This window comes from Globicephala melas, chromosome 19 (assembly GCF_963455315.2).
Source record: "Globicephala melas chromosome 19, mGloMel1.2, whole genome shotgun sequence".
NCBI classification, from domain to species: Eukaryota; Metazoa; Chordata; class Mammalia; order Artiodactyla; family Delphinidae; genus Globicephala; species Globicephala melas.
Window position 1 is genome coordinate 61199436 of NC_083332.1, and position 19988 is coordinate 61219423.

At 49.9% G+C, this 19988-nt stretch overlaps 1 protein-coding gene across 6 annotated transcripts in view; it reads left to right on the top strand.

The window, feature by feature from the left end:
* The first annotated feature begins 484 nt into the window (after positions 1 to 484).
* The window catches only part of BANP (BTG3 associated nuclear protein), a 104468-nt gene continuing 84964 nt past the window's right edge, over positions 485 to 19988 (top strand). For 5 of the 6 annotated variants that reach the window (XR_009560091.2, XR_009560088.2, XR_009560089.2 and 2 more), the window contains exon 1: positions 485 to 615. The gene's annotated coding sequence lies outside the window, so the exon portion shown is untranslated. Of the gene's footprint in view, positions 616 to 17857; positions 19619 to 19988 lie in introns of those variants that run through there. The other variant, XR_009560090.2, reaches the window with a different exon arrangement.

A 19988-nucleotide genomic window follows, 5' to 3' on the forward strand; every position in this document is an offset into this window, starting at 1 on the left:
GAACACGGCCAGAGCAGTAGCTAGAGCCTCGCCGGGAGCAGCCGACCGCGGCATCTGAACTACAAGTCCCACCATTCCATGCGCGGGCGCAGTCGGGCGACCGGAGGGCGGAGGGACCACAAGTACCGGCAGGCTTGGCGCAGACGCAGGAACCACGAGTCCCAGAATGCATTGCTCGAAGCTCGCGCAGGGTCCTCCGGGATATGTAGTCGTCGGGAAGCTAATTCCTATTCATTAGGCCTCAAAGAAAATGCAAATTCCTCCAACGGTCCAGCGATGCGACTTCTCAGGGGCTAGCGAGGAGCCCGAGCGCGCGACGGGGAAGAAAGAAGCCTAGGGGCCTAAACTGTGGCGCGGGAGCACGACGCGTGCGCATGTCCGGCGGTCACCAGCGCCAGCGAAGGGCGCGCGACAGGCCCCGAGCGGCAGGCCCCTCCCCTACGCCCCGCCCCCCGGCCGGCGCGCCCGCCCAGGGAGCCTGCGCAGACGGTGCAAAGCAGAGGGCCGCAGGGAGGGACTCGCAGCGCCTGCGCAGAGCGGCGGCTTCTCTCGCGAGGACGGACGCCATTATCGCATCTCCTCGACAAACACCACGAGAATTCCGCAGCCCACACGGTAATTGCAGCTCCCGCAGCCGGTCGCGTCTCCGCCTCCCCCTTCCCGCGGGGCGAGAGCGAGAGCGAGAGCGAGATCTCCCCTCCTCCCTCCTCCCTGCGCCCTCCTCCGGCCGCCGCGCCCGCGCCGCCGCCCCCGCCCCCCCGACGCGGGGACCGGCCGCAACGGCCCGCCGCCCTGCGCGCCCCCGCGTCAGCCCTGTCAGCCGCCGGTCCGCCGCACCTCAGCGCCCGGCTCCGGCCGCCCCTCCCCCCGCCCCGCCGCCCCCGCCGGCGCGGGCCTCTCGTCCGGGACCTGCCCCTCACGAGCGGCGTCCGGCCGCGGGGCGGGCGGGGCGGGGTCGCGCTGCTGCTGCGGTGCAGCCCCTCCGAGAGGCCCCGGGAAGCCGGAGGCTGCGGGCGCGGGGACCGCGGCTGCGGAGCGGAAGTGCGGGAGGCGGCAGGTTCACCCGGGGCGGGCCCGAGTGAGGGGGACGCCCGTGGGGACCACTAGTCGGTGCTCGGAACGCCTGAACCGCCTGTGACGTTAACTCCGTGGATTCAGCTCCAGTTCTCCTTTGTCTGGCAATTAAAATAAGCGTGTCTTCTTGGGACGTGGGATTCTGTCACCTCTGGCATTAATTTGTAGCAAACGGCTGTCATGTGCGGGTCCTGTGCTGCGGCCGGGCCCGCCGAGCGTTTGCAGCGTTTCTCAGCACAGCGGTCCAGGCAGGTGGGCAGGGAGGTGACTGAGGCTCACGGAGGGTAAGGGACTTGTCCGGGACACACAGCCAGGTTTGAACGCGATCTGTCTCAAGTCCATGTTCTTAAAGAGCTGCACACATACTTGATATCTTAATAAAGCATTGTACCCAATAAAATGTCCGTGGAAAACTTAACATGAGAAGCAAAGCCCCCTGCCCCACTTCTCAGTTCCGCTCCTCAAATTCTTTGATATCTTTTTGTTGTTTCTCGAAGTTCTCCATAGCTCTAAATAATAAGCTGGCATTGTATTGGTTTTATACATTCTTGACTTGCTGTTACGACAGGATGCGTTAGCTTTTCGTACCTTATCTCACCTCTTCTATCCCTGTCGGGCAGATACTGCTTCACAGCCAGCTAATACATTTCCCCTCTATACAGCCTTTTTTTTTTCCTATTGTTTGTGATGGCCTTTCTTTTTCTTTGCACTTTCTGTTCCCATTGATTCTTTACCTCGTTTTAAATTATCAAGGATGGTGTTGGATCTCTCCAACCTTTTTCTCGTGTGGACTGATTACTCTTTAGACCAGCCCAGGTATCATCCTGATGTTTTCTTTTACTATACATCTGCGTTTGTTCAGGTCTCACGTTTTAATCTTGGCTTTCTTTATTTCAATGAAAACTTTATGCCAAGGAGCCTTATTCCTTTTGGGTAACTCGTGAGGATCCTCGTTGGTGTTCAGCCATTTCTGGAATGCCCCGAAAGTGTCGAGTCCCACCACGAGTGCTCTTTGACTTTGGGGACGTGTCCTTCGGCTCTGGAATTGGAAATGCTCTTGTATCATTTGAGAATTTCGTCTGGTCTGCTTTTACTCTTCTATGTTAGGAGTTGCTGTTAGTTTGATGATGGACATCTTGGATTAACTCTCTGAGTCTCCCGTCTTTATCCTCTTCCTGTGTCGTTTTATTCTTGTTTCTGGGATAGGGCTTCCATTTATCTTCCAGTCCTATTTAAAATTTTTTTATTTCTACAGAGTTTTAATTTCTGAGGACTGACTTGTTCTTTTTTTTCGTAATAACGTATTGTCTGGTGAATGCATTATGTCCTTGGCTTTGAGGATATACTGTTAAGGAATTGTTCAGTTCTCTTGTTCTCTGATTTCTTGTTTCCTCTAGTGTCACTTGTTTTCTTCTTTTTAAAAAGATTGGCTTCTTACTTTGTGTGGCAAGTACTCCTCAAGTATTGGTAATTATTCTTGTCTAAGGCAGGAGGAAGCAGGCAGAGAAATCTGAGTCTGTGGGGCTGAATTTTTTTTTTTTTTTTTTTTGGCCGCATTTGCGCGGCCTGAGGGATCTTAGCTCCCCAACCAGGGACTGAACCCCGGGCCCACTGTAGTAAAAGCGTGGGGTCCTAAGCACTGGAACGCCAGGGAAGTCCCCTGTGGGGCTGACTTTGAAAACGTGCGGGTTTCCCTTCAGGTGTTTGGGAACTATTTATTGTGCTGGGACCTCAAATGCCAGAAGACAGGTGTTCTATGGGCCTTTCAGCGTAAGGAAGACCCCTTTGGTTTGGGGCTGCTCCATCTGGTGTAGGGAGGGCCGTGGTGCAGCTCTTCTGTATAGGGATCTGACTTCTGTGGGCAGCCACAGCCCTCGCCCTCGACCGAGGATCCTGGGTATGGGGTCCTCGCCATCCACAGGCTTAGAGCCCTCCTTTGGTTGTATCCACTCCTGTGTGCTCCAGATTGCTATTTCCTTTTCCCCCCATTAAATCCTCTTGGTCTGCCAGAAGTTTGCCAAATCTCTTGCCTGTTGTCTTATATTCTTTCTTGTTGGTTTATTATACGATATTAAAAGTCATTTTAATGGGATGAGCAGAGCTCACCTGTGGGGCCAGTCGCTTTCTGTGAGTAGGTAGTCCAGGGTCTGTTCTCATTGCTCTGCTCTCCTGCCTCCCAGTGGCCTTGGTGATGGTTGCCCACCAGCAGTGGGATGGATGGCCAGATCACGGTCCCCATGGCCGCCGCTGCGTTGCAGTTGTGGGCGGGTGGTGTGCGTTCCTGCTGGCCGTTCTGGCTCCGCAGCCTTGCAGGGTGCCAGGCTCGTCTGGGGAAGGCCAAGCACAGACAGCGTTAGAGCAAAGATTGTGATTTTAGACTCTGCAGTGAGCTTCTCTCTGTGTCACTGGGCCGAAGTTTAAGGATTGCCTCTAGGTAAGCAGTGATTACAGTGCTCAAAGTGTAATCTTGATGCATTTACTTGATTGTCCTCTGAAAGTTGTGAGTAGTGAAATACATCAGTTGTGTTTTCCAGAGCCTTGCTAGTGGAGTGCTCCACAGCAAGGACCACAGCATAACCATCACTGGGCTTTTGAGAGAAAAGCAGACTCTCAGGCCCCGTCCAACATACGGAATCAGAATCTGGAGCTTTGTAAACTTTTCCTTTTTAAAAAAATTTTTTTATTTTTTATTTGTTTATTTTTGGCTGCGTTGGGTCTTCGTTGCTGCGCGGGTTTTCTCTAGTTGCGGTTAGTGGGGGCTGCTCTTCGTTGCAGTGCGCGGGCTTCTTATTGTGGTGGCTTCTCTTGTGGCAGATCACGGGCTCTAAGCGCACGGGCTTCAGTAGTTGTGGTGTGCAGGCTCAGTAGTTGTGGTGCACGGGCTCAGTAGTTGTGGCGCATGGGCTTAGTTGCTCTGTGGCATGTGGGATTTTCCCAGACCAGGGATCGAACCTGTGTCCCCTGCATTGGCAGGTGGATTCTTAACCACTGCTCCACCAGGGAGGTCCCAGTAAACTTTTCCTTTTGAAGGAACTTTAGACTTACAGAAAAAATTGCAAAAATAGTTTAGAGAGCTTCCCTATGGCCGTCACCCACTTCCTTTAATGCTGACATCTTAGATTATCAAATATTCTTATAAAAATCAGAAAATTAACATCGTCACAGTACTGTTAATTGAACTGCAGACTTTGCTGAACTTCATCAGCTTTCCACTAATGTCTTTTTTCTGTTTCAGGAGCTAATCCGGGATCCCTCTCTGCATTTAGTTGTCATGTCTCCTTAAGTCTCTTCCAATCTGTGATATTTACACAGCCCCAAAGTATCTCTCCCAAGATGTTTATAAATTACAAGCGAAAAATAGTAACTTCACAGTGGAAAAACCTGGCAGATAGCATCTCAGCATCACCAGTAATAAGACATAATGATATCATGTTTCTTGATATGCACTGAGACAGAAATGCATACCCAAAGTCTAACCATGACGAAACCCAAGTTGAGGCACATGTGCCAAAATCTTGACTAGTGCGCCTCAGAAGTACCCCAGGTGTTGAAAGATAGGGAAAGATTCAGAATTTGCACTTTAAAGGACTTCCAGGTGTAGCATATGCACTTTGCTGAAGAAATACTTCCTGTGTTAGATGGTTGTCAAGGAGAAAAGAGATAAAGAACCACAAGCCTTGTTTGGTGGATTGGTAAATGGGTATCCCTGGCACAGGGTCTAGGTGAGTCTGCCTAAATGGCTTATTGGTAACACCACTTACAGCTTACTAGCCTTAGTTTTTCCTTATGACCTTCATCTACGCTATAAATTCTGAAAACTTTAGCGGTACAGTTAAGTATACATATTACGTGACAATGGCGACTGACTTTAAAATGTCCGTTTAACTTTACCACTTCAGCTATTTAAATCTGGAAAAAATAAGCATTTTCTCATTTTGAAGAAAAGACTTCTGGGGGAAAATACGTATTAAAGTTCTCAACGAGAATGTCTTAGAAAAAGCTGTAAAAAGTTCTCCCTTTAGGAGAGGGAAATAAAGGTCGTTACTGTGTTCTCTGACTTCACATATATGATGGTCATAAAAACAATTGCATAATGAATTGTTCACTGGAATTGCCCTGAACCATTCTGAAATGTTTATTTTTGGCAAATTTGAGAGCTGCTGGGGGGGGGTTGGGGGGCGGCATCACATGGTTGAAATTTGCTCTTAAAAAGTTACACTTGTTTTGTTGTTCCAGGATAGTACCTGGAGCTCATTTAAGTCCACAGAAGAGTAGAATCCTAGCATCATCCCTCCCTTTCAGAGTAGTTTTAAAAATACTTAACCCTTAGGTTTCTCACTTTTGTGTAGGTTGTGAAACCAGTTAAAAGCGAGAGCTTTAGCTAATGATCTCATTTTATGCCATCTGCCTTGCCTTTGACTCTGTCTGTCCACTATCCGGGCTGTGCCCGGCCTGCCTCCTGGGAAGAGAGGGGGCCCTCTTCAGTTCTAGAGGGGCAGGGAGCAGGGGGATCGCTCTTGACGTCTTGTCACCCCCCCAGTGCACGCCCTCACCATAATGCTGCAGACTAAGTCTGAGAGGAAGCTGAGCTTGGGATGACCACCCAGAGCCTGCCATTGCTTGAAACCTGTGGGTATTCTTGAATGAAAACACGATGGAAACCTTAACTTCCTAAGCCACTAGCTGAGAGTACACCCGAAGCATTGTGGAAGTCACGTGAAATTGATTCCTATTTTGAATTAAATTCTCTGCATCTTTCACATCTACCCATAGCCAAGAACTGTCTGATTTGATTAAATGTTTTGGATCATCTGCCTCTGTTGGGGGGTGGCCAGTAAGATTTGCTTTGTCTTTATAAGGACCCTCGTGCTGGGGAGGGGGGATGGTGGTGGCGATGACTGGTGACCCATAGGGTCGGATTGCTGACAATGCATAAGTGATGGAAGAATAAAATCCACCAGAAAAGGCCAGAGAAGGTGAAGAGATGAGAATGGGTTTTATTACATCACTGAAAAGGTAGATAGGTGGGATGGAGGGTCTGTGGAAGCTGACTACCCTTTCCTTGCCCTAAGTCCTCCTGTGTTAGCATTTAGCGTACATGAGTGCAGGTAATGCTCTGAAGGAGAAAGTGAGTTGGCAGGAAGGGCCCAGGTAGGGATGGGGCGGGCGGAGTGGTGTCAGGAAGCCGGCACTGCGCTGAGCGGCTTTGGGCAGAGCCCTGTACTGACAAACCTTTTGTAATAAAGATTTACATTCTGTGCTGCAAAGAATGCTGCTTCTGGTCTCTAGTGATTTCTCCGTTTTCTTCAAGGTGGAAAGTCATCAGATGACTTGAAGCAAAGCTAACCCTCTCTAAAGTAGCAATGGGTTTGGATACAGCTGGCAGTGAGAACTTGGTGCGCGTGCTGCTGGCGCTTCCTTCTTGGTGTGAACTGTGTCCCTTGAGTGTGGTGACAGCCCCCGGGCCCCTGGATCTTCCTGGGTGGGGGGGATGACTCAGGCTGCGGTTCCAGCTGTCACCACCAAGAGTGGCCCTGCACTTGCGTTGGCAGGTGGATGGCAGGACGGGACCTGTCCTGTGAACTGGTGGGCTGGAGCCAGGGGTGGGTCTCAGGAGCAGAGTGCTGCGTTAAGCTGCCTTCTATGCTGGGAGCTTCCCTGGAGACGCCAAGTCATTCACTCCACCCACGATTTTGACTGAATCTGACAAAGAATGCTGGGCATCCTGTTTACCAGTGAAGAATTGCTGCAGCTGTCAGTGGGCAAACATAGTTTGCAGTCAACTGGCTTTCTAGTTTTGAAATTAAACATTTTGTGGATTTTTCAGATTTGCAGGATTCAACTAATTTCACGTTTTTTGTGAAGCGACGGTTTAATATTTATTACATTATTTTACATTTGTATAACTTAAATTTGCATAATTCAGCTTTGTATAAAATGCAGTCCTACTGTGTTGGGAGAAAGCAAGCTGAAGGCAGTAAGATGAAAGCAAACGTGTACTGCCTGGGGTTCCCTCTGTGCGTAGCTGTTAATAAAACACTCAGGGCTTCCCTGGTCAGAATCTGCCTGCCAATGCAGGGGACACGGGTTCGAGCCCTGGTCTGGGAGGATCCCACATGCCGCGGAGCAACTAAGCCCGTGCACCACAACTACTGAGCCTGCGTGCCACAACTACTGAAGCCCACGCACCTAGAGCCTGTGCTCCACGACAAGAGAAGCCACCGCAATGAGAAGCCCGCGCACCGCAACGAAGAGTAGCCCCCGCTCCCCGCAACTAGAGAAAGCCCGCGCGCAGCAACGAAGACCCAACGCAGCCAAAACAAACAAAAACCACTCAATTCAACTTGCTTCCCGAGTTCTCCAGGGATCATTCAAGAGCTCAGGAAGCCTGCTTTGCCTCTTTGGGATTTCTGTGGATCCACTATAATCTGAAGCAGAAATCGCTCTTTCCGGCCAACAGGAGGTGGAGCCGGCAGAGCCAGCCCATCCTGGAGCGCCTCTCAGGAGGCCACGATCGCTGCTCTTCAACAAAAGTTCCTGTCTCTTTTTCCCCGTCTTAGTCTCCAGGCAGTTTCTAGAGTCTGGAGATGCCACTGATGTGGTTAAACGCTCGGCTGCAGGGCAGAAGTGAACAAACTTTGTGTCAAGGGCTATATGAGTAGACATTTTTGGCTTTGGGGGTCTGTCCCAACCACTCAGCTCTGCCCTTGGAGAGGCCGGAATAGACGTGGCTGTTTTCCAATAAAACTTACCTACAAAAACTAACCGCTGGCTGGACCTGCCCCTCAGACCGTAGTGTGTGACTCGAGGCTGCAAGTGCTCATGCAAGCTGGGGAAAGAAGTCAAGCAGCGGAATTGGGCGAGAGTGAGCCGGTGGTGAGGCGCCCCCTCTGGGCCCCTTTCCTGCAGGCCGCTCCACCGCCAGCGGCTGCGCTCCTCTGCTGACTCAGGGAGCCTGGGGTCGTCAGCAGGGTGTATTTTGGGGAAATCTGCACGAAGTATAATTGGTGTCAGCGAAGCACCTTCAGATGAGAACGCGTCTGTCCGTCCTCACTGCCATTCTTTGGAAGAATAGCCTCAGCATCTCTTCATAGGAATTGGATTTGGGTTTTTTCAGGCTTCGAAGTTGCAAGAATAGTACAAAGAATTATGGTGTAGGCTTGTCCTAGAGTCTCAGATGCTAATATTTTATATTTGCTTTATCCTTTCTCTTTGCAACTCTCTGTGTTTGTGTGTGTATATATTTTTCTATTGTTTTTCCTGAACAGTTTAAACTATGAAGTCCCTTTAACCTTAAACACTTAAATGGCTGTTTCCTATTAACAAGGACCTTCTGTTATATAACCACAGTACAATTTTCAAAATTAGGAATCTATCATCGATGCAGCTGTGTTATCTAAGCATCAGATCTAGTTCAGATTTTATTAATTATCCCAATAACGTCCATTTTTAGCAAAAGACAAAGGGACTCCTGTATTAACTTTGGATGTATTTTTCCCTAAGAACATTTGCCCTTACCGACATTATCATAAATTGGCACCATACTCCTTACAAATTACAAGTTTAGTGACATCAAAAGTCTGCGTATTTATTGTTGACAGCAATCACTTTGCATAATCATTTCCTTCTGCTGTTCTGTTTGGGAGCGGGATGGGAGAGACTGACAGTAGAGGTAAGAGGCAGAATGCCGGGCTGCTTTTAAAGTCTGCCCAGATCATTGGTTGCACGTGTGGACGCGGTGGGCTTATGATGTGCTAGCGCTGTGGATGAGAAATGAGTGTGGCCTTACGTGGTGTCATTTGCTAAGTTTATAAAAGTTCTTTAAGGTCACTCTCCAGTCTACATAGTCCTGTTGGGCTGGGGAAGGGTTATTTTCTAAGGGCTTCTGCTGTTCAGTGCTGGACCCATCTATTTACAAAAGTACAGCTGACCCTTAAACAGTGTGGGGGGTAGGGGCACCAACCCTGCACGTAGTGGCAGATCTGAATAGAACTTGTAGTCAGCCCTCCGTATCCATGGTTCTGCATCTTCGGTTCAGCCAGCTGCAGCTTGTGCAGTACCGAAATGTTTACTGTTGAAAAACATCTGCATATCGGTGGACCTGTGCAGCTCAAAGCAGTGTTGTGGCTGCTTGGCTTTGGGGCAGACTTGGCAGCGTCTGCTCTGCGTGCAGGGTAGCCACGCACGGCTTCCCTCCCGCGGTGGTGTGGGGCGCACATCTGAGCATGTGTGAGGCCCTTGGCACACGGCGTTCTTGGTACTTGGGCCTCCTCGCCCATTTGCAGCCTGAAGTTCAGAGTCCTCATCACGTTTCAGACCGGCTTCCTGGGGTTCTGGAGCAGTAAAAGGGAGGCATTCTGGTCTGATTAAGGCATTTGACTACGCATGTGGCTTTGAAAAGATTAAAGTATCTTTATAAATACATGCTTTACATGGACATTTTAATCGCATGAACTTTTCATCAGTCTTAGATCAGGCCCAGTAATTTTGGGGTTCTAAGTGCAGTTTCTAATCTTTAGGATGTTGTTTTTCGTGACTAAGTTTTTTTGTTTTTTTAAAATTAGTTAATTTCTTTATTTTTGGCTGTGTTGGGTCTTCGTTGCTGCGCGCTGGCTTTCTCTAGCTGTGGCAAGCGGCGGCTACTCCTCGTTGTGGTGCACGGGCCTCTCACTGCGGTGGCTTCTCTTGTTGCAGAGCATGGGCTCTAGGAGCGCAGGCTTCAGTAGTTGTGGCACGCAGGCTAGTAGTTGTGGCTCGTGGGCTCTGGAGCGCAGGCTCAGTAGTTGTGGTGCACGTGCTTAGTTGCTCCGCGGCATGTGGCATCTTCCCGGACCAGGGCTTGAACCTGTGTCCCCTGCATTGGCAGGCGGTTTCTTAACCACTGCACCACACGGAAGTCCCCATGACTAAGTTTTAATTACACATTGAGAATTATGATCTTGAGTAAAATGGAGACTGTGAACTTGGTTCCTCGGCCCCCGAGGTGACAGTGGCGTGGGCTGTGTCTGCCACCACCGAGCCATGCCAGCGCTGTGCATGGGTCAGCCAGCATCTGCGACTCGTCCTTGGCGGGCTCCTTACACTTTTGTCCATTTTCTGTTGTAGATCAGATTACTTTGTTCTCCTTGGTTATGGGCCCTGCCTCTGAGCGGCTGTGTTTGCCTGATGTCAGTTGTGCGTCAGAAACCTCTGGAGTGGTCCCTGCATCTGTCACCTGTCCTCATTACTTGTTTTAATGACTGCTCGAGCTGGGTGTTCATCGTCTTTTTTTATGTTCCTGGCTAGGAGTACAGCTTTCCTTAACATCTTGGCACATGTTGTTAGTATTATTTGGTTTCTGTGAAATTTCCAGGTGGAAAATGATTAGGACACTGGCATCCTTACCCTGGACGGCTGACCACCCTCCTCTCCAAGCTTTGCAGTTCCTGGGAATAAACAGGAAGGGCAGATGAGTGCTAAACGGATTGCAGTTTCTGGAGGGAGCTGAAGGATGGATGGATGCACAGCCCTGCTCTCAGGGGAGGCAAAGGGAACATGTGGTGATGGATGGCAGTGGGGTTAGTTAGCCCGACGCAAAGTGCGTTACCGAGTGACCGGGCCCTGCCCTCCATGCCTACCCCTACCGCCACCCCACCTGCTCTCCGGTCTCATGTTGCCTTAATAAATATTTATGGTGAGGGGATGGGCCTATCTCTGTAAAACGGGGATGCACCTACATCCAAGGTTGTGAAGACTCAGTGAAATAATGCAAAGATGTGTTTAGGATCCAATGAATGGTAGCGCCTATAATTACTGCTATTATCATCAGCTTCACCCACCAGGCCCTGTATCTTTTTATGCTTACCAGTTTATATGGGGCAGATTTAGTTGATAGACATTTGCATGTGGTCAGAGTTTTGTCTGTGATAAACTTACATCACAGAATCTTAGAATTTGAGAACTGGACAGGAGCTTAGAGGTGATTTAAATAGTACAACTTGCTAGTTAAAAGCTTGGGCATGGTTGTAAAGTGTACACTTGTTAGAAACGCAAGGACCCTTGATAAATGTGTGTTTCTACTGTGAGGAATCCTCCAGTGTGAACTCCACACAGCTGGCCCAGCAGCCGCCCTTGACAGTCATCAGGCTTAAGATAGCCTCTTGTTCTCTCCAGGGAGGTGACTTTTCTCCTGCACTTCTCAGAAAGTAAATTGTGGTAGATTCTGTTGCTATATAGTGTTGTAAGTTTGGCAGATTATTTGTTATTCAGTGATATTTTATTGACAATTTTAAATTCTATCAGATGGTTTTAGACAGTTTGCAATGTTGAGTTTGAATTCTTATAATTTTAGGGCCAATATTTCTTATATGGGCACATGTAAGTGGGAAAATGACTAAAAATTTTAAATTTCACCCTGAATTCAGCGTGATGTGTTGTGGCTCTTTGCGACGTAACTTTCTTCTGTAGAGGTAAAAAAAATTGACCTGTCATCTAATTTGTCCTCACGTCTCTGAATGTTTTCCACGTTAACTGTAAAAAACACAGCAACAAGTAAAGTGAAGTGTAGGAGAGAGCATTGCCTGTAGTCTCCAAATGTTTCATGTTTTACCTTTTTATTTTTACAACGGGAAGATGATTACAACCAAGATCTCTTCTGTCCCTGTAGCTGAAGGACTGAAGGAGCTGCCAGGCCAGTGACTAGTTCAGGAGAATCTGTGCTTACGGAGCACGTGAACCTCAAGGTCGTTTCTTTATTCACTTGCCCAGGATTTACGGGTCGCTCCCATGTGCCCAGCAGGGTGTTTGTGACGTGATGATCCAGCGCACAGAGCAGAGGTTTTTACATTAGAGTGAGGCTGTCAGTCACTGGACAAGCTGTGACAGCCCCCGAGCAGCCCCAGCCAGTGTGCAGACAGCTGGTTGCGGCTGTGTTCCAATAAAACTTTATTTGTGAACACTGATGTTTGAGTTTAATGTAATTTCATGTCAGGACATACTGTTCTTCTTTTGATTTGGTTCATGGGCTGTACAGGTGGAGGGTTGGAATTGGTCCACGGGGCCAACCCTTGGTCTAGTGAGTGAGTGAATAAAATGAGGTCATATCTAGGTAGGCAGGAGCCGGATTGGGAGAGGCCTGAAATGCGGGTAGAGTTTAGATGTGATGCCAAGCCGGGCGCTGTGACGACAGCCCTTTGGGAGGGATGAGCCTGGAACTCATCTGCAGGATGGCTGGGAGGGGATTGGCTTCCCGCCTCACCGTGTGTGGCTTTGGGAGGGACCAAGGGACAGATCCGTGGATTCCACCTTAGGGTGGGTTACAGAGAGATGACACCTAATCGCCAGGGACCAGAGGCAGGGACAGGGAAGCCGGTTCACGGGTTCAAGGAAGCGGAGCCCAGCGGCGCAGGTGTAGTGGGAGAGGAGTTGGGTGGGAAGGAGCAGGTGGGCAGGGCCCCCGGGCCTGGTGATGGTCAGATGCTGGGGGTGACAGCAGAGAGAGTTAAAAGAGGAGTTGCAGGGTTCTTTCTGGGGGGGTTGGTGGGATCTCCTTGGGCGGTGCTCTCGGGAAAGAGTAGGGATGGGGGCAGAGTTCAGCTTTGGAAGTGCGGGAGCGGATTTTATTGTCAAATGGCCATAGTGTGGTTTGACGTACTGGACCAGGGAAATCACTGGTGAGGGGTCCGGGCGGCAGTGGAGACTTGGGCGCATGGGTGTCACTCCCTGTAAGGGCCTGCCGTGTGCCCCCAGGACACGTGCTTCTGGGCTCTGGTTCCCAGAAGGGGCTCCGGGGGCCGCGGCGTGAGGCTCAGACCTAGTGCCGCTGGAGGGCCCAGCGTAGGTGGGGCCAGGGGTGAACCCCGGGGAGGAGGAGGACCCCAGGGTGCTCTGAGCGAGGAGAAGTGCTGAGCGGGGAGGCCGGTGGGAATTGTTCACAGGGCTCTTGTCCAGTCCGACGGTGAGTTTGGAAACCAGTGTTTTGTTTGGGGGCCTGAAGGGTGTGGGGAGGGATGGTGTTTGCGGACGGGCGTGGGCGAGAGTTCCAGAATGTGCTATAGGAGTTTGGCTCTGGAGGGACGTGATGGCAGCTGGCGGGCGGCAGAGTGGATTGGAGGGTTTTATTATTTTTGTTTTTTCTAAAACAGTTATTTTGCAGTCGCCTGAGATTTGCAGGTACGTAGCAGAGGTGGTACAGGCTGTTTTTCCACCATTACGTCGTGCATGGCCGTGGCCGGGACGGTGTCCGCCTCCAGGGCGCTGGTTCCCCGAGCTCACCTGAGCTTGTTGACTGAATCTGTGATCCTGGCTGCCTCCTCGCTGGAATCTAGAGGGTACTTCCTAGAGGGGCCTGGTGGACACACAGGTATACACCCTGCATCTAGGTGCACGACGGGGCGATGTTTTGGCACGTTGCGTTGTTTCTGTTTTTTCCTGCGTTTGATAGTAAGTTGCAGAGGTCACCTCATTTCACCCCTCAGTGCTTGAGCACTCGTGTCCTGGGAGCAAGGACATTGTTTTACATAACTGCACCTACAAACAGGAGCAGTGATTCCGAGTCACTGAAGATACGGTCCATACTCAAGTTTCCCCTGAGATTCTTTGTGGCTGCCTCTCCCTGTCCCGCCCCTGGACCTCCCTACACTGGCAGGTCTCCGCAGCCTCTGCCAGTTTGTTTCATGCCGTGGACTTTTCAAGAGTCTGGCCAGTAGACCGGCATCTCTGACCCCTTCGTTCGTCCTCCGATTGCTCAGCTCTCCGCCGGTTCTGGGCAGCGTGCCCTGATCCTCCCAGCCAGGCAGCTGCTGCAGCCCCCCACCCGTGTCTGCCCTCAGCCCTGGCGGGCAGTCGATCCCCAGGATACCCCCAGTGTCACTGCTCCGACTTACTGCCTTAGTAAGTGTCTTGTGGGCAGGGCTAGCGCTGCTCCCTTCGGCGTGTGTCTAGCACAGAGCCCGGGGGTTGTTTTTTGAAGAATGTATGAATAAATGCAGTAAGGTCGTTGATGTTAATTGTATACGTAGTCCATAGACACTCAGTAAGGCTCGTCACAGAACTAAGAAGTAAGGTTAAGGCGTTTAAGCCTACAGTCCCCGTACATTATTACAGTCCTGCATCTGTGGCAGATTTAGTACTTTATGTTATCAGAATAATTCTTCACAGTGTAAGCAATTTAGGAGCTACCAGAGAAGAATTAAAATATGGGCATTATCTACGTAGAAACTGAAACTTTTATTGCGAGATATATGCAGGCCTCTGCACTGTATTTACATTTATCATTGGCAGTTGGTAAATCAAGTAAAAGTTGCTTTTAATTGCTTTTATGGTTTCCATTTTATAGCAGACATTATCTGAAATTCATTTTAATGTGTATGTGGTTCTTACGCTTTCTTTCTAGAGATATAATTCCTGAAGGCAGTGGTTGTCATTGTGGTCCACAGACCCCAGGAATGTCCTTGAGACATTCCCAGTGGGTATTTGAGGTCAAAATAGTTTTCATGACTGTCAAGAGGTCATTTGCCTCTTTTTGCCTGTTAACATTTGGACCGAGTCCCCGAGCTACCATTGTTGCTGGATTCCTTACTGCCGTGCAGTTCAGAAAAGCCATTCTCCTCTAAGAATGTCCTTGGGGCAGCAGTGAAAATCATTCATTTTGTTAAATCTCAGCCCTGAGTGCACCCCTTTTTAATACTCTGTAACAAAACAGGAAGTGTGTGGAAAGCACTTCTGCGTTTTGGAGTTGGGAGGTTGCCTGGAAGATGGGCCTTTCTGCAGGTACTTGGGTTGCTAGCTGAACTGGCCGCTTTTTTTCATGGACCACCATAACGGAAGAATTGACACATTACCAGTATTTCTTACTAAACGGACAGAGTTAGCCTGTCACTGCAAGGAAAGCAGCTAACACTATTGCCAGTGGTAAAATTTGTACTTCCAAGTAGAATTGGAATTTCAGAAAGCTTGTATCTGCCACTGTGAACCTGGCAGCTTCCTAAGACTTAAAGACTTTTCTTTTTCTTTCTTTCTTTTTTTTTTTTTTTGCGGTACGCAGGCCTCTCACTGTTGTGGCCTCTTCCGTTGCGGAGCGCAGGCTCCGGACCACGGGCCCAGCCACTCCGGGGCACGAACCCGTGTCCCCCGCATCGGCAGGCAGACCCCCAACCACTGCGCCACCAGGGAAGCCCCTCTTTTTCTTTTTAAAAATTAATTAATTAATTTACTTTTTTGGCTGCGCCGCACAGCATGCGGGATCCTAGTTCCCTGAGCGCGGGTCGAACTCGTGCCCCCGCAGTGGAAGCGCTGAGTCTTAACTACTGTACTGCCAGGGAAGTCCCCAGGACTTTTCTGATGAGATCAGTGCTGATGTTAAGGAATGTGTTGCTTTAGATAATCTGTAATTAACAACATTCGGAAGGTCTGCATAACTCACTGAACCAGTATTTTTCCAAATGACCAAATCAGACCCAGGTAAATGTCCATTTAAAGACAGATTTTAAAGTGATAAAGTAACAAAAAGTTCAGCAGTACAGTTTTAGATTCCACATTGCAGCTCACGTTTGGGGAGAAATAAAGCCCTTGTTGAGGTTTGGTGTTGTATTACAGAGGAATATCCGCAGTTATCTTGAGCGGGCTGTTCAGACGCACTGCCCTCTTTTTCATGCAGTAATAGATATGAGAACCCAGTTGTTTTCCAGTAAGTCTGACATTAAAGAGATTTGTCAAAATGCAAAACTGTGTCTCTTCTTGCTAAGATTTTACTGCTGTTGTTTTGGAAACTCTAGTAGTTATTTTTAAAAAATTAATTAACTAATTTGTTTTTATTTTTGGTTGTGTTGGGTCTTCGTTGCTGCAGGCTGGTTTTCTCTCGTTGTGGCGAGCTGGGGCTACTCTTCCTTGCAGTGTGCGGGCTTCTCATTGTCGTGGCTTCTCTTGTTGTGGAGCACGTGGCATGGGCTTTAGTAGTTGCGGCACGCGGGCTCAGTAGCTGTGGCTAGTGGGCTGTAGAGCAGAGGCTCCATAGTTGTGGCTTGTGGGCTATAGGTGCGCGGGCTTCAGTAGTTGTGGCTCACGGGCTCTAGAGCGCAGGTTCAGTAGTTGTGGTGCATGGGCTTAGTTACTCCACAGCACGTGGGATCTTCCCGGGCCAGGGATCGAACCTGTGTCCCCTCCACTGGCAGGCAGATTCTTAACCACTGTGCCACCAGGGAAGCCCCTCTAGTAGTTATTTTTGGTAAAAAAAAGTTTTGTATGTTAATATGTAATATATGGATTTTTGTAATTTTTAAATGAATAAAGTATTCACACATTTTCTGTTCTAATATCAGAGATGGTGATATTGATAGATGCACGTCCACGAATACAAGCTCACTAACTTTCAGATGGGGAAGGGGGTCCTGAGACCAGTGTGTCTTGAAGTAGGACAGTGGTGCTGTGGGATCAATTTAAATTCGGCCAGTTCCGTTTCCTGCGTTGGTGGTCTGTATTTGAGGAGGTTTATATATTTTGGAAAAGGTGAATAGAAGTGGCCAGTTTAATCAAACATGCTAACTTTAGAGGGGAAGGACCTGCCATGTGAGGCTAGTTTGACCTTCTTCTCCTAATTTCAAACTTAAACATTTTTAGGAGGGCTGTTTTGAAGAAGAAACAGTGTGGCCTGGATTTTCTTAAGAATCAGTGCTTTCCGATGATCTAGTACCTGGCTGGTCATTTATAGTCATGTTTTCTCTTTCTTCCCTATTTGTCCTTTGAACGTCCCCCTGCCACGCCACACTGACTTGGGGAAAATCAGTAAGCTGAGTTTTGTTCACATGTCTCAGTTTAATAAAAGTTGATTTCTTTGCTTACTTCCTACTGGCTTTTAATTAATTTTATTACTCCATCTATATCCAGATGGATCTGATTGAATGGAATGATCTTTACTTTCTTGGAGGTGCCCTGTTTTTGGAAGTTGAGCTTTTTAACTGGGCACCACTGGGCCGCTTCCTGCTGGGGGTGGAGGTTACTACTCTGGTCTTTACGGTGTGTGGACTCGGCCTTGCTGCTCAGGTGGACGTGAAGCTGGTGCCAGAGTCGGGGCGGTGGCTGGGGCACCGTCCCATCCCCATCTGGTGGGACGGGGATGCTGTTGGGCCTGGGTGCTGGCGGTTCCCACTGTCTCCTGCGCGATTGCTCTCCTTCAGGGTCTTCTGTCCCTTGTACTCATCGGGGCCGCTCCTGCTCCTCCGAGGACTGTCTTCAGTCCGTGTGTTTGGCATCTGTAAAGGGAGGTCAGCCTGGCATGGCCTACTCCCGAGGCCCCTCCACGGTGAGCTAGGCGTGCCCCCGCTTCCACCCACGACGTCACGGCACCTGGGCCGCGTCTCTTCACACGGCTCGCCTGCAGGGATCTGACGGCTGGGAAGTAGTTCTGGTAGAGCAGAGTCGGAGGTCACACAGTGGTTGTAGTGTGCGCCTCCCAGGGACAGCCTCCTGCAGACAGGCTCAGTGGGGCGCTTGTTCAAGGGCTGATGGGAGAAAGAGCTCTGTGCAGAGTGTCTGCCCTAAAAACCCCATATGTTGTGACATCCCTAATGAGATGACCCGTGTGATGTCGTTCGGTGGTGACTGAGAAAATCCCAGGGTGGGCACACGGGGCTTTGCCTGGTTACGTCTGCTGAAGTTCAGTCGTGTGCTCGATTACAGTGGCTTTTCTTTTTTTCCTGTTTCAGTGGCCTTGTGGTTTTATTTTACAGGTGTCCGAAATATTTAAAAATGAGCAAAATTAAAACTAAATGTGCAGTTCTGTGTTTTTTTTATTTCAACGCTTCTTTTTAATAGAGAAAAATAACATATTTACATCGTTCTGTGTTTCTGCTGATGAACAGCTGCTCGTGTCTGTTGCTGACAACCCCTGAGCAGCTTGTATTTTCACTGTTAAACCTAACATGTCATTTGCATGAAGTTCACAGTTGTAAGCTAAACAGATTTGTGACTTAATTGTGGTACAGTCCTTACTGAAATCAAAACACAGATGTAGAGAACTCTGCCGCCCTTCCTGCACGCTTTGTCAGCAGATGTGCGGCCCTTCATAGTTCTGCCCTGGGGGGTGACTCTCCTTTGGGCTCTCCCACTAGACCCACGGCATGGACGTGCATGGTGTGCCAGGCCCCAGGCCGGCAGCGAGCAAGATGGTGAGAGTTCCGGCCCAGTGGAGCTCGTCTTCCAGCAGGGGAGACAGATGCTAAACAAGATGGGTGTTTAGCCTGTGTCGTAGGTTAGATATAAGGGCTTTGTGATAAAGCAGGAAAGGGCAGCAGGGACGTGAGTGCTGGTGGTGGGTGTGACGGGTGAGGAGTGGCTGGCCGAGGGGCAGGTGGACTTCGGAGGGTGAGGGCTGAGCTGGTGTGTGCCTGCCCAGCTGGGGCGGCCTCCTTAGACGGCAGACTGAGGAGCCACACAGGGAGCCTGAGGGGCGCGGAGAGAGGCTGACTGGTGCTGGCCGCCAGGCACGCACCTTGAATGATTGGGGAACCTTCAACGGGCTTTGAGCAGACAGTGATGCTGAGATGGGCTTTAACGTGATCCCGTAGCTTTTAAACATTGGCAGTAATTCTGGGGCAAAGACAGAGCAGGGAGACCCAGGTGGGGGCCAGTGCGTGGGTCCAGATGTGCAATGATAAGGCCAGAGTGAGGACAGCGGGAGATTCTGCCTATAGGTCGGATGAGAGAGGAGAACCAAGGCCCAAAGGTTCTGGCCTGAGCACCTGGGGTGGGAAGTCTGGAGGTGTCGGCTGGTTGTGGAGAGGTACGAGTTCAGTTTGGATTCCTTCACGTTGAGACTAGACACTCAGGGGAAGTGGCCTGGAGGCCGGTTGTCACGTAGATCTGGAGTTCCTGGGAGAGGTCGGAGGTGAAGTGGATCGTGAGCCGTCAGCAGATAGATGGTATTTCAGTGTGGATGAGAAGAGGTCCAGCGCTCAGCCGCAGGGAGAGGGGTAGTCTGACCCATGGTCCAGGAGGAGGGGCATTGCAGGGCAGGGCATGGCAGGGCGTACCTGCGCGAGTGGTCATGGCTGTGGACGCTCACACGCTGTAGGCTGGGAGGTGGATTGAAGTCAGGATTGAAGAAGGCTCCCTAATTTTTATCCAGATTTGATGTGCTTGGCCTCATCCGTGTACTTATTGCTCTGTTTTAGAAAAACAAAATCAATAATAATAAGCACAATAAGTAATATGTACTTATAGGAAGTTCAACAGTCCAGGGGCTTCCCTGGTGGCACAGTGGTTAAGAATCCACCTGCCAATGCAGGGGACACGGGTTCAAGCCCTGGTCCGGGAAGATCCCACGTGCCGCGGGGCAACTAAGCCCATGCACCACAACTACTGAGCCTGCGCTCTAGAGCCTGCGAGCCCCAACTACTGAAGCCCGTGTGCCTAGAGCCTGTGCTGCGCAACAAGAGAAGTCATTGCAGTGAGAAGCCCACACACCCCAATGAAGAGTAGCCCTGCTCGCCGCAACTAGAGGAAGCCTGCACACAGCAACGAAGACCCAGCGCAGCCAAAGCTCAGCAGTCCAGAAGGATAAAGGATGAAGGTCAGGTGGTTTTATCTGTACCTTTTCCCTCCTGTGTCACCTTGGTTCAGTGTGTATCGTTCCAGAGCATCTCGTGTGCATTTGCACACACGGACACGTGACTACACATACATGCAATTTTCCTCTTACGCTCCTTTCTGTTAGTATTGTGTTCTGGAGACCTGTCCATTCACATGAGTGACTGCGGTGTCTCAGGTCATTTACTCTACCAGTCCCCTGAGGCTGAGCCCTTGGGTGGTTGATCTGGGTCGGTGGGCTCTTTTTCCGCCAGCACCCTGGAAGACGCTCTCTTCACAGGCTTGTAGTCGTTGCTGTTTAGAGACATTATTGAACAGTAATCGCAGTCCAGCTGCTTTACGATATTAAGACT